We start from the raw sequence: 14,776 nt of genomic DNA, 5'->3' as shown, positions 1-14,776 counted from the left end.
AAAAATAAAATTTAAAAAAAATTTAAAAAAGAAAAAAAAAATCAATGAATGTTACACCTGTTAGTAATAGCACGCAGTTAAAAGGAGGACACAAATCCCATACCTAGTAACATTCTATTTATTTTAAAGCGTCTTAATACTAATAGAAATATTTCCTTGAGCAGAATACTTTAGGTAATTAAAATGTTCTTATTAAGATTTCATGAAGATAATAAAAGAATATTTTGAATGTATGTGGTGAGGAGAATCTGTAACTTACTGGTGAATATATACCATTTAGCCTTTATAATCATTATGACACAAAGAAATATTACTTTGAATTTTTTTGGCATTGTATATATAACTTAATTTTGATTATATGGTAGCTATGACTGTGGCTTTATATTAAAGAGATTAATTCCATCACAAAGTTAATAATCTCTCAGTATAGTATGAGTTTGACATTTGGGAAAACTTATAAGCCTATGGGCCTGTAAAATGTAATCTACTTACTATACTATACTTTTTTTTTTTTTTTTTATCTTAATGTCTTGGGTTAAAAAAAAGGTTTGTTAAGATCACCAGGTGTTCTCTGAGAGATTGCTGATTTTTAAAAATATCTTAAGATGATTTTTAGTATAATAGCTGCCTTAGCTTTGAACAGAATGCTCAGCCTTAATGTCTCTTGAAGGCTAATAATGCAAGGAAATCTTAGGGGAACTTGAAACATTTAAAGATAGATCTTTGCATACAACCTAAAGTTTTACTTTAAAGTTTGTTTATTTTGCTATATTTACCAGTATGCACAAGCTCAGGCTTTATTAACAAAAGGGGCACGTGCAACTTTCAGAACTATTCCCCCCCCCCCCCCCCAGTAACTTTTTCAAATAGGTATGTTTAGATTTATCAAAATAGAATCAGATTTGGGGAATTGCAGGAGTATTACTTGTTCACTGATCCCGAGTCTCCTTCCTATTACACATACCTTAAAAGACCAACAGTTTCTGTTAATTTGTGCCATATAGTTTATGAGAGAGTGTTTTTTTCCAGATCAGGGTTAGGAAGTTCTCTTAGCACTATACTTTTCAAAGACCTCCATATGGAAAAAATAGAAGTATGATATTTTGGGGAATTTTTATTGTCTGACTATATTTAATCATAGTTTCACATTTCTAAAAAGCTAATTATCTGAAATTAGAGACTAACTGGTGTTTTGCTAAATCTTTTAACACCCTTGTTGGTAGTTCAGGGATCTTCTGCATTTGGCCTATGGCACTTCCAATAGCAGCAATCAGTTAACCAATATAAAAAGTGTTTATCTGACACTGACCTTGTGCTAGGCACTTTGCTGGATATTATGGGGTAAACAAAGCCCCTTGAGCTAGTCAAAAAATTTTAAGTGATCATGACCCTAAGGCATATCTTTTGTCTGAAAACGGGATCTGGACATATTCAGGAAAGTGGGTACTGAAGCATCAACCCAGAATTGTTTCCTTTTTATTTCCCCAGCCAGTTGCCAGAGAAGTAATCACTAATCCTCTAAATCCTAATCACTTTTGGTGATCCAAGATTATCACTATCTAAAGAGATAGTGGCAAAGGAAACCTTGAAGGAGACGAAAAACAGGCTTGAAAACTTGCAGCTGATCTTTCAACATTTATTGAGTGCAACACAGTGTACTAGATGCTGGGGTTGTGAAGATGAGCAAAACGTGGATTCTTTTCTGTGGGCTCTCACAGGGTAATGAGATCTTTAGTCACAAATGAGAGTCAGCCATGCTGTAATAGTGGCACATGCAGAGCTTTTGGGAACACATGGAATGCAGCCTAACTCTGCCTGAGGGAAATAGGTAAACTGAGATATCCAGCAGTCCCTTTAAGTGAAAAAAACCAGGTTTTAGATTTAGACAGAAGGCACAGAGGAAAATAATGTAGATTAAAAGCCCAAAACACAGTTATCCACAGGAACTCAGCAATAACATGGCATGAGCATGAGATTGAAGACTTGCCAGTGGAATAGAATTGCAGTTCAGTAGTTGAAAGGGACATTTTGCTGGGCCCTGATACTTTCAGAGGTAAATGCTTTTCATTGTGCCTGTATCAGGTCATCAGTGAGAGCTGATTAAAATGATCACATTTTCCCCCAGGGTCAGATAACAATTATTAAATAGATAGGGAGTAAACCCCAAATTATATCACAGGCCAGGTTTTTGCAATTTTTCTTTTATAGTTTTCCTTTAGGCACCTAATTAGATTTTTAAAATATAAGTTTATTTTTCTTGGGCTGAGTCCCCCGACCCTGTCCCCCATCTAGTAGCAGATATTTTTTCAGGTTCCCAATTTCAGGCCTCCATTTAGTTTCTCCATTCTGTTGCACATTATTCTCTTCCAGGGACCAACTTCCTTCTTGACTTCTTCCCTGAAGCCCTTACTTCTGTCAGTGTCACTTAGATTCCCAGCTCTTTATGTCTCATCGCTGGGGTGCTTCATAGACCTAAGGCCCTCCAGGCTAACTATAGAGAAGGTGGATGATGGAGATGGGGGTGAGACTAAAGGTGCTATCATTATACTCATCTCTAAAGAGGCAGCAGTATTATACGGTAGTTGAGAGTGTGAGCCCTGGAGTCAGGCTTCTGAGCCTCAGGCCATCTCTTTCCCTTCTTAGTTCTGTGGCCCTAGGCAGATTGCCTTACCTCTCTAGGAGTGATAATAATAGTATGTACTGTGCCATAGAATTATTAGGAAAATTAGATGAATTAAGACACATCACATAATGGAGCTCAAAAATGTTAGTTATCATTATTTAGTAAACTCAAGTTTGTTGCTGGCATGGTGCTAAGAACACTATCCCTTTTAATCCCCACAGCAACCTTATACTTGGGTGCTGTTTAATACCTTTTACATCTGAGGAAATTGAGCCTTAGAAAAGTTAAATAACTCGCCCAAGTCACATGGTCTGGATTCAAACTCTGATCTCTGCTATTCCAAAATGCCTGCTTTTTGGACTAAAACCATGATGCCCCGTGGGAAACACAGAAAAGAGCAGGAATGCTGCCATAGCTTCTCACTGCAGTTTTTGTTGATTATACCAGCAGTTTCAGTGGGGCAAGTACATGTACCAGCAAACTTTGCTGGACCATCCATCTGCAGGATTGAGTTCTAGTTCTGGCTTTCATTTGTGATGTTGAGCAAATCACTTCAATACTTTTGAGGTTCAGTTTCACAATCAGTAGCCTGGAAATAATATTAGAATTGCTTCAAGGGTCAAGTGAGACTGTAATAATAGTAACCACATAATAATTCATGGAATAGAGTAAGCTTACCATATGAACATTTTAAATAGAACAGGTAGTATCAGTTAACTCTTTAAAACCTTATCTCCCCTTCGATGTTATTTGAATTTTATTTGCTACTTTTGAAAGTGAAAGGTTTATTTTGTGCTTCTGGGAATGAACCTAAGGTTCTAGGGCACTCAGCACAGGGCACAGTAGGGCACAGTAGCTTGGGAACTGAAGTTTTGGACTACCAAACACCATAATAATAAAAAACATTTAGTGAGCAGATAATTAATAAAAGCAACATGTATTTGTATATTGGTGGTTGGGAGGGTGATAGGCTTGGTACTAAGGTGAATGAGCATCACATCTTAAAAATGTTAGGCCTCTCTTTTCCATGAATCTTTTGTTATATCAGCAGATTGAGGTTTTGGATGGGACATATATAGAGTTACATCTTTCTATATGTTACTCAGCCATCCATCAGTATCAGTGATCCAGAACCCATATGACCTCTGGAAATAAATGTCACTAAGTTGATGTATGTATTTTATAGAAGACACCCATCCCTTACTTAAACCATTTTTATCAGAATTAAACAGATTTAGTTAGCTTTTTGGCTGATTTCCACAATTAGAATGGAGAGGGGAGCTTCATGCAGGCACTCAGTAGTGAGAACCTAAGTTTTCTCCGTATGGAGTTTTAAAGTAAAGCATGTTCACTTCTGTGAACTCATCTCAGTTTTGTGAGATAGTTTAAGAAAATGAGATGAACTTATTTTTATAGGGAAGAAAGGTGTAGCTCAGGGTGTTTCAGCACCTTGGCTTAGGGGCTGGCAGCTCGTGATTGGTGGGCCAGGAATTGAACCCACATCCCCTGCTTGCTGGCAGAAATGCAAAATGCCAAACACGAGGAGCAGCAAAAGCCTTGGGGGCATTATATGAATACTTTGCAGGATTGGTGTTAGTAATAATTGTCTGGGAAACACTAATAAACGGTTAAATCATGTTGGTGTGGTCTCAGAAGTTCCCCATTTTGAGAAGATTTTCATTTGTAATAGATTAAGATTAGGAGACAAAACTGTTGTGGTACTCAAAGAATATAACCACAGGTAACTGGAAAACTTAGTTGCTCCATGTGGCTCATTTCTTGAGGTTCTAGATTGCTGTCCTTTTTTTTAAAAAAAAAAATTATTTATTTATTTTAAACTCTTAGTAACAGTTGAAAGGTGCTCTGGACTGGAAGAAGGGCTCACCAGTCTTTCAACATTTTTGCTGTAGTAAAAGAATTTTGAAAACTATTGGATTCTGTCATATATTTCTTCAATGACATTTAAAAATTTTGTCATAGGTGTAATCATTTGCTAATGATATAATCGTCATTGATTGTAAATGTTGACATTTCTTAATAAAATTGGTATAGCCTTTTAAAATGTATTTACTTGAATTAAATACCATAGCTGTTTAATATTTACCTACCACTATCCATTTACAAACTACTCTTTAACAGTCAAATTTTAGTGTTAATTTTTCTCCTTGAAGTCTTTATTATTATACTTTTCCCACTAAATTTTATCCTTATGTATTATTACATTTAAAAAATCTATTTTTGATCACCCTATGGTACTTCTGGTGACAAAAGTTAATTTATTGTGATCACAAGACTTTAAGTGATATTTAAGTTATTACAGTGATTATTAGTACACAGTTGATCAAAATAACATGTGAATTACAAATTTTGATAAATAATATTAGAGAAAAATATTATTTTACTGGAAATTTATCTCAGTGCGTTACTGGTACTTTTCTTCTAGTTAGTTCATATATCAGCACGTGAATATTACTCACTGCAGAAAGAGTTCAGCATACTTTTCCTTCATTTTAATATATACACTGAAATTTTGTTTACATAAATATGTTGACGAGGATGAGAGTATTATTACAGCAGTGTCACTCAGTTCTTTGAACTCCTCCTCAGTTATATTCAAAACCACAGTGCTCTATCATTTAAAATTGTCTTTGATGATTTATCAGCTGACAACCAAATTAGGTCCTCCTCCAATTTTATTCCAAGCAAAAAATTGGCAAAACCACCTGAGTTGCAAGAGTTAGGGCCACACACTTTTTCGCTACCAGTATTTCTAATTGTACCCTTATGTCCTGCTCAGAGGTTTTTTCCTACCATGAGCAATGCCCCAGAGTGAAATTTGTGATGAGTGACTGTGTGCCTTGATTTTGTAAAGTGGGAGAGGGGGGATAGGAAAAGGGGGGATGGGACAGGTGAACCTGCTCTCTAGGGGCATTCTCAGGCAGATAAGTGTACTTACAAAGGTTGATCTGGAAATTGATTTACCATCTATGTGCCTGCATACCCTTCATACCCCTTAGAAAGTCTTATGCACTTGTAGGAGTTTGCCTATCCTAATTTGAAGACTGTTGTCCTAGTAACCAGTGGGCTCTTAATTTAAAAAAAATTCTCCCCCGATGTGTGTGTGTGCGCGCGCACACACACTTGTCCTGTAAACTTAGAACAGTGCTGGCCAAGGTAAATAGTTTATGTTGTCTAGGCTAATGTTAAAAGTCTTAATTGCTTCTAAGCATCTGTTTATAAATTGTCTTTTCCTGAGAATGAATCTTCACAATCCTAATTCTCTATAAATTCTCCAGGTCAGGATTAACACTCAAATTGCCTGTCACTTTTTTTCCTACACATCTTTTGCTAGTCCTACTCACATTTACTAGCACCTTGGCAAAGCGTATTTTAAATAGCTCAGTGTAAGGAGTTGTGTGCAATTTTGAGTAAACAACAAACAGTTGGCCACAGTCAGATTACTTTTTTCCCCTGCTTTGTCTCTTTTGCATATCAGTTCATAAAATTACTACAAGAGACCTCAGATGTAATTTACGTTAACTCTTTCCCTTTACAGAAAATGAAACCAGAGAGATTAAGCCAATTGTTCAAGGTCATCGAGGTGGTATTAGAATAGGAGAACCGGTGTCTCCTAACTTCTATTATTATACCCATTGCTGCATCACACTTTTCTGCTGCCTTTTGCTAAATTGCATTCTTTACCTCCGTCCTATTTAATATTATTTCTCCTGGCGACTGGGAACTAGCTTTTGTCAACTCAGCATTATTGTTTAAATAGAGAGGCATTTACTTTTTTCATTGAAGACTTTTCTCAAAACAAAAATGCTCCTTATCCCCAGGCAAATACTTTCTGCTGCACAGTAGGACACAGCTAGGCGAGCCTGGGGCCCGGGGCGCCCCTGGGCAGTGGCACTGGGGGAAGGAGGGGATGTTAACAGGTCAGAGTAGAGGTGGATTGGCAGAGCAGGGGCTGGTGGGAGGTGGGAAGCTTACATCATTTCCCTGCAACTGGGCTCTGGCGAGGCTGTAAGGCCTCACTATCCCGTGTGATAGTTTACCAGATTGACAGAGATTCGTAAAAGAAAGAAAAGGTACGGCAGGACCGATGCTCACCCTGTTCATAAATCTGTGCTATAAGCTGAAACTGTCGATAAGTAACTAGAAGCAGCCTGGACGGTCTGTGCTCGCTCCCCCCCAGCTCAGTTCCTTTCTGCTCCGCCCCATCCCTGCTCTCTGCTGCTCAGATCAGCTTCCTGCTTCTCATGAAAGCTGTTCTCCTATAAAGCTGGTCTGCTTTCACTGAAAGCATTATATTCATAAGTCTGAGTCAGGTTTTGTGGAAGTATCGTTGGTTTGGTTTTCTTTGGGGGATGAAGGGGGAGGGAAGAATTTTTTTTAAAAAGGGGCAGGCTAAAAAAGCAAAATCATCATGAATTTTGTTGTCACATCGTGCCGGTGTTATAACCAGCTCTGTAGACTGCTGCACTGAAAACATTTCTGTGAGAGGTATGTGCTTGAAAAATGGAAAGGTGACTGTTGGCTGTGGAGCAGACTGTCCACCCAGCAGCTGCTCGGATGGTTGTAAGGTCGTAATTCTTTCTAGTGTTTTGATATGGAAAGGGCAGTCGTTACTTGGAACGTGGTACAGTTAGCCAGCTCTTGGTAAAATGTTAACTGTATGCTTGGTCCCCACATCAGGACTCCTGAAAAGCTCCTTCACCCTGAATCCATCTAGTCAAATCCACGGCGTTATTCCAGGCTCTTTTGGAGGTGGTTGTCTGTAAACAAGATGATCTTGTTTAATATCTCTCTCACTGTATCTCTCTCGTTATTTAGAACCACATGACAAAGATTAATGAGAGAGACTTTGAGTAGCCTAGAAGAAGCTTCAGATTCATTTGGAGCTTTTTGCATTGACAGATGGCAAAAGTAAAAGGAAATGGTTGATGATTTACCGTAACCTAAAGTGAAAGTTTTAAAGTTTAGAGGGTGTGTTATATGTAAGTGGAAAAATCTGGAGGGGTCACTAAAATTTAGACTCATAACCCCACCCACTACAGTGGTTGCCTGACCTATATTAAGGCCAGAAGGCTCTGGATGTATCTTTTTCAAAGGGGATTAGGAAATGTGTATAAATGCCTCTATTCAGTGGTCAGAAGAGTAGGATTAAGAATAAGAATATAACCAACACTGGAGGAAATACGGAGGACTGTATATTGGTCCAGGCTATTATGTTATAAAACATTTTAGAAAATATTTAAAGTAGGAAAATATAACATTTTATTATGTACAGCTGATAAGCTACTAGTGGCAGGACCATTCAAACTACAAAGGAGCTTCTGCTTGATTTTAAGAATTATTTTATCATGAAATTAACTTGAGAGCTCTTGAATGTTAGCATATTTTAAATTTATCTTACAAACTTTGGAATTAAATTGTTTAAATTTATCAACATATAAACATGCCGATACTGTTGTCCTTTTCCTCAAAGATGGTAATGCTTAAATCACTGAAAGCAGTTATTCACGAATAGAATAGGCTAGCTATTATAACTCGACCTAAATTCTTCCTTTTAAGAGACTGTGCCATTTAAACTTGATTTCTTCTCAGATATTTACAAAGAGAGCTAATCTTCATGATCATAGAGGGTAATGTTAACAAGGTAAATCTAATGCAGGCTTCTGAGAAGGAATCCCCTCTACACTATGCCACACACAGACAGGTATCCACCCTCACTGTATTTACCTTGGTCATTCCTAAGTGTAGCTGCATGCTAGAAACCCCTGGAAAGCTTTTTTTTTTTTTAAATTAATTAATTAATTTATTTTTGGCTGTGTTGGGTCTTCGTTTCTGTGCGAGGGCTTCCTCTAGTTGCGGCAAGCGGGGGCCACTCTTCATCGCGGTGCGCGGGCCTCTCACTGTCGCGGCCTCTCTTGTTGCGGAGCACAGGTTCCAGACGCGCAGGCTCAGTAGTTGTGGCTCACGGGCCTAGTTGGTCCGCGGCATGTGGGATCTTCCCAGACCAGGGCTCGAACCCGTGTCCCCTGCATTGGCAGGCAGACTCTCAACCACTGCGCCACCAGGGAAGCCCCTGGAAAGTTTTTAATACCTACCATTGCCCAGGCCCAATCCCAGGGATTCTGATTTAATTGGTCACGGGTGGGGCCTGGGCATTGATAGATTTAAAACTGTTCCCAGGTGTTTTCTAATGTGTAGCCAGAGTTGACAACAGTTGCATTACCTGAATGTCCTCAATGCTGAAGCAGCCTATTCTGTTTTGGGTACTGTTTGTATGACAGCAAATCTGCTTTGCTATGTGTCCTATTAGGTCTGAACTTTGGCACCAGCAGCTCATCAGATATTCAGTATCTCTCCCCCAAGACTTAGCTTTTCCAGGAGAATTAGTCTTAGTTTTTTTCAGTCTCGAGGGCTTGTTTTCTAGGTCCTTTCCCATTCTGGTCACTTCCTGTCATGGAATTGCGCTTGTTTTGTCAGTATCACTCCTAAGTAGGGTGTCCTGGGGATGGAGCCTATCATTCTAGAAGTGTGGTGTCCAGCACAGCATGCAGAGAATACAGTAAAGCTGCAACTCTCTTGTTCTGGACACTACACTTCTGTTGTTGGTGGCTAAGCTTACGTTAACTTTTTTGGCAGTCATATCACACTGTTGACTCATGTTGAGCTCGAAGTCAGCTCAAGCTTAGTTCTTTTTCACATGAACCGTACTTAAGTCAGGTCTCCTCTACTCCATGCTTGGTGAATTCTTTTTCACTGTAGTACCAGGGTTTGCATTTATACTTGGGAAACATAAGAAGAAAACCCAATGAATCAGTTATTCCACACAGGGAGAGTGATGTATCCAAACTGAAAGCCAGAAGTTTATTATATGCATATAGTAGCGATTTTAAAGAGTGATCTAGGCCATTCATTTAGAATCTACAGTTAAATTTAATCTTGTTAATTCAGTCCATCTTTTCAGCATTTCTTCTGGTTCATTACTCAGAGCTTGCTGTTCAAAGTTAAGAACCCATTTGACTGTGCAGTCTGTCTTAATGTTTGTATTCAATACTAGGTCAAATGCTTTCCAAAATCAAAATACATCCAGGGCATTCTCCTGAACTATTTGTGTAATATCTTTATTTTAAAAGGAAATACATTGAATTTGTCATGGCTTTCTTGTTTTTTTGTTTGTTTGTTTTTAATTAATTAATTAATTTATTTATTTATTTTTGGCTCCTCGTGTTGGGTCTTCGTTTCTGTGCGAGGGCTTTCTCTAGCTGCGGCAAGCGGGGGCCACTCTTCATCGCGGTGCGTGGGCCTCTCACTCTCGCGGCCTCTCTTGTTGCGGAGCACAGGCTCCAGACGCTCAGGCTCAGTAGTTGTGGCTCACGGGCCTAGTTGCTCCGTGGCACATGGGATCTTCCCAGACCAGGGCTCGAACCCGTGTCCCCTGCATTAGCAGGCAGACTCTCAACCACTGTGCCACCAGGGAAGCCCCGGCTTTCTTGTTTAATGACGGAAATAGAAGAAAATATTTTGCAGATGAGCAGGTGACTTGTCTAAGATCACACAGTTTGCTACTGTCAAGGCTAGAACCCAAATCCAGCCCTGCTCATGTTCACTCCAGTGCTCTGTGGATCAAACCGCAAGTGCTGATGCCATTTGTCTTTTAGGATAAGACTTCAAAGAAAACTGAAAGGAAGTAAGGCCTCCACGGATGCTTCACTGTCTCGTTTGGGATATTTAGTATTTAATCCCATAACACATAGACCAATCAGCTCTTTATTTGTTCTTAATTTACTGTTCTGCCCAAAGCAATAAAAGAGGAATAAAATGACTAGCCAGCATTCCTAAATTAATTGTAGAGAATAGTATTCTTAGGAGTTTGGGCATCCTAGCCCCCTTGGAAAGTTATTTCACCACCCCCTGACCCCCATACATACATGCAGTGGGTCATAGTAGAGTACTATCACTTTGTTCATAATGAATCACAGCATGGGAAGTTTTTATATATTAAACGAGAGGCATATATAGCTCGACTTTTAATTTTGCAGATGAAGAAACTGAGGCCCAGGCACAAAAGGCTTCCTGTAGCCATAGTGCTTAGCAGAGTACTTAGTACCTAAGCATACTTAGTACATAGTAAATACTTAGTAAATACCTGGATATTGCGCAGCTTTCTTCAATATTGTTTTCTTCTCTATATAGGAATTGGATTTTACCTTTCTTTTCCCCCAGCTTTGCCCTTGGGCATTTATTTCCTTAAAAATGTTGAAATGGAACAGATTTTTCAAGAGTACCTATTACTTTAGAAAAGCTCCAGTGATATAGTAAAAGCTCAGATAACCAGGTTTATTTTTCCTGGTTTTTGACTTAGAAGAAAATAAGCGCCTTTCCTTAAAATATCGATTTTAAACAATTCAGTTTTTTTTTTTTAAAAAAAGATGAGCTCCCGAAGAATGAATAGCCTAGGGCCAGTCTGTATACATTTAGCCTAAATGTGCACATCTTCGTTAGGGTCCAGTGAAGACTGATGCTCACAAGGCTGACCCTAATGTATGATAAGACTTGCAGTCAGTCACTTCTGATTTAATTATATTCACTATACGGTACTTACTAAAGCAAGGAAGTATTCCTTAATACATTTTAGAAAGTTTTTCAATAGCAGTAGTTGAAATAAAAAGGCCTTATAAGTAAATTTAGTCAGTCAAACCCAGCTACTCCTCCAGCTTTTTGGTTAATACAGGTTTGAGTGTATGTCCTCCTTCACAGTTTGGAAACAGCCCAGTTTTATTAACCTGAGGCTGGCAAAATATGAACACTAATACCCGTGAAGCTGCACTTTTAGAGTGTTCCTTGCTTCTTTTGCAAAACCCAGTAGTCCCAAGTTCTATTTCCTATTTTGTAAGCATATTTTACATCAATTAATAGTGGTTGTATTTTTACATGGCTATTCTTATCTTATATTCTGAAATCCATTCTCATGACCCATTCATTTTTATGCTTCATAATGATGCTTTTAACTAGATGTTTTTAACAGGAAATGAAGATATAAATGTATACAGAACTATGAACCATGTGTACATGAACTATACAGAAGCACAGCTGAAAACTGTAATATGACAAATAGATGAAGGTATGATTACTAGTGGAATTAGTTAATTCTAGAGTAGTACTCAGTACAGAGTGTCCATATGTAATTTTAAATCAACATGGGATATTGGAAAATAAACATGAAATTGGGAAATACACATTCAATACTTCTTGTAGAATTTTAAAATGTAAAGATCTAAAGCCCTAACCTCTCTAAGGTACTATTCAGAAAGTGCGTATAGACATTTTCTAAAGCTTCAAACAAATTTCTTTTTACATGGCACATCCCAACAGTCATTTTCCTATGTCTTTTTCTGGTGTTATTGTTTTTATCATTAAGAAACTAAGTCGAACTTATCAAACTTTAGAAAGAATACTTTAGAAAGAAACCTAAATTTTAGGTTCAATTTTTAGTATTTATTTACAAACCACGTGTTGCTTTTTACACAGTAAACTTAACACCTCTAACAAAGTGTGTGTGTGTGTGTGTATGTGTGTGTGTATGTATGAAGTTGCCCTTAAAGCCCATAAAATGGCAAAGAAAAATTGCAAGAAAATAGTGCACTGGTTGCTAAATTATTCGTAGTGAGTAAGTCTGTCTTAGTCTGTTCAGGTTGCTGTAACAAACTACCACAGACTGAGTGGCTTATAAACAAAAAAACATTTATTTCTCATAGTCCTGGAGGTTGGAAGCCTGAGATCAGGGTGTCAGCCTGGCCAGGTGAAGGCCCTCTTCTGGATCCCAGACTTCTTGTATCCTCACATGACAGAATGGACAATTAAAGGGCAGTCATCCCGTTCATGCAGACTCCATCCTCATGACCTAAGCACCTTACAAACGCCCCACCTCCTAATACTATCACGTTGGGTATTAGGATTTCAACACATGTATTTGCGGGGGTGGGACACAAGCATTTAGACCAGAGCATTCTGCAGCTGGCCCCCCAGAATTCATGAACTTGTTACGTGCAGAAGGCACTCACACCATCCCAGTAGCCCCAGCATCTTAACTGGTTCCAGGATTGACTCAAAAGTCTCATCTAAATATCATCTGTATCAGGTATGGGTAAGACTCAAGGGATGGTTCATCCTGAGACAAATTCCCCTTTAGCTGTGAACCTGTGAAATCAAGCAAATCATGTGCTTCCAGATTGTAAGGGTAGTACAGGCATAAGGTTAAACACTCCCATTCTAAGAAGGAGAAATAGGAAACAAGGGGGTGATAGTTCCTAAGCAAGTCAGAACCCAACAGGGCAAACAGTATCAAATCTTAAGGCTCAAGAATAATCTTCTTTAACGTGATGCTCTGCCTGCCAGGCCCACTGGGGCAGGAGCCCCACTTTCTGGACACACTAGAGCGTCCCTGCCCCCAGGGCTTTGCTGGGTGCAGTCCCGCAGCCTCTCTCCCGGGCGGGAATGGTACACCTGCAGCTCTGCTGGTTTGGAGTTGCAGGGACCTGCAGCCCCACCCTCACAGCTCTTCTGGGCACTGCCCTAGTGGAGGTCTCTGTGGTGGCCTTGCCCTTGCTGTGGTGCCTTCTGCTTGGGTCTTGTGCCTCTAGCTCCAAGTGGCTCCTTCCCTTGAAATCTAGATGAAGATAGCCACTTCCCCACAGCTCTGCCGGGGAGGGGTCTGGCTCCCATGGCTTTGGGTGGGAGTCTTTTGGCCTGTTGAAACCCCTGTTATGCCCTCCCCACTTTTGAAACTGAGCCGGAAGCCCTGATGATCTCTGAATTACCTTGTGCTGAATATCACACGTTTGAAGCAGAATAGCTCTATGGTTCCCTTCTATGAATTTCAAGAAGTCTGACAGCCAACCTTCATTTGTTCAGGTCTCCTTCCCCTCGGGTTCAAATTGCAGTTTTCTTGCTGGGGTGGCTGATTAAATCCCTGGTTCATACATATACTCATCTTCTCATCGAAAGGTCTTTTGGCCACACCCTTAGTGGTCTCTCCCACACATGCTTGCTTATTTTTTGTAATATGGATAAGCTTAGAGTTTCCCAAATTTTAAATTTCTGCTTCCCTTTTGATTACAAATTCTGTCTTTAAGTCATCTCTTTCTTCTTCACGTTTTACTATAACATTCGAGGGAAGCCACATGGGACCTTCAACACTTCGCTTAGAAAAAGGTTCAGCCAAATAGCCAGTTTTGTTGGATATTTCTATCTTGCACAAGATAGAACCACAAGTTCTATTTTCCACAAAATACTAGGACATGAGCGCAGATATAGGCACGTTCTTTGCTGCTTTTTAACAAGGATAGCCTTTCCTTCAGTTTCCAATAACATGTTCCTCATTTCCATCGGAGACCTCATCAGAATGGCCTTCACTGTCCATCTTTCCACCAACATTCTGTCAAGGCCACTTAGGTGTTCTTTAGGAAGACTGAGGCTTTCTCTGCAGCTCTTCTTCTTTTGAGCCCTCACTAGAATAGCTTTTAATGGTCTGTTCACTGTAATGTAGGCTTTTTCTAGCATGCACTTCAAAACTCTTCCAGCCTCTACCCATTACTCTCAGTTCCAAAGCCACTTCACATTTTTAGGTATTTGTTATAGCAGCACCACACTTTGAGTACCAATTTTCTGTCTTAGTCAATTCAAGGTGCTATGACAAAGTATCACAGACTGGGTGGCTTGTAAACAACAAACATTTATTTCTCACAGTTCTGCAGGCTAGAAATCTGAGATCACGGTCACAGATTTGACTATGAATGACAAAGCTGCTTACTAGGAGAATTATTATTATTGTATTATTATTATTATTGTATTTCATATTTAGAAAATTCCAAAGAAAATGGATGTTAAGTGTCTTTATCAAGTAGGTCTAAATTAACCTAAGTAAATCACCAAAGCAAATATGTATGACTTGTGAATTGAAACATATTATTTATACCTTAGATACTATCCCTGCATGAATCTTAGAATTATTTGATTCTTTTTATTAAAACACTTTAATTAGATTTATTTGAAGTTGTACAGTACTGTATAGGTATCTCTTTCATTATTCAATAAGGGACCTATCCTCATCTGAGGGTTCAGGAAAACCTGTCTTGGAGG

At 39.0% G+C, this 14,776-nt stretch overlaps 1 protein-coding gene across 13 annotated transcripts in view; it reads left to right on the top strand.

The window, feature by feature from the left end:
* Positions 1 to 14,776, top strand: part of BBX (BBX high mobility group box domain containing) — a 280,074-nt gene that overhangs the window by 69,304 nt on the left and 195,994 nt on the right. Inside the window, exon 1 of one of the 13 annotated variants that reach the window (XM_068546803.1) lies at positions 6,693 to 6,714. The exons of 9 other annotated variants lie outside the window; for them this stretch is intronic. The gene's annotated coding sequence lies outside the window, so the exon portion shown is untranslated. Of the gene's footprint in view, positions 1 to 6,692; positions 6,715 to 7,084; positions 7,130 to 14,776 lie in introns of those variants that run through there. 3 more of the 13 variants (XM_068546798.1, XM_068546797.1, XM_068546802.1) reach the window with 3 other exon arrangements.

The sequence above is a fragment of the Eschrichtius robustus genome, chromosome 6 (genome assembly GCF_028021215.1).
Source record: "Eschrichtius robustus isolate mEscRob2 chromosome 6, mEscRob2.pri, whole genome shotgun sequence".
Lineage (NCBI taxonomy): Eukaryota > Metazoa > Chordata > Mammalia > Artiodactyla > Eschrichtiidae > Eschrichtius > Eschrichtius robustus.
Note: the sequence above shows the minus strand (reverse complement) of the source record. Positions and strands in the feature narration are given on the sequence as shown.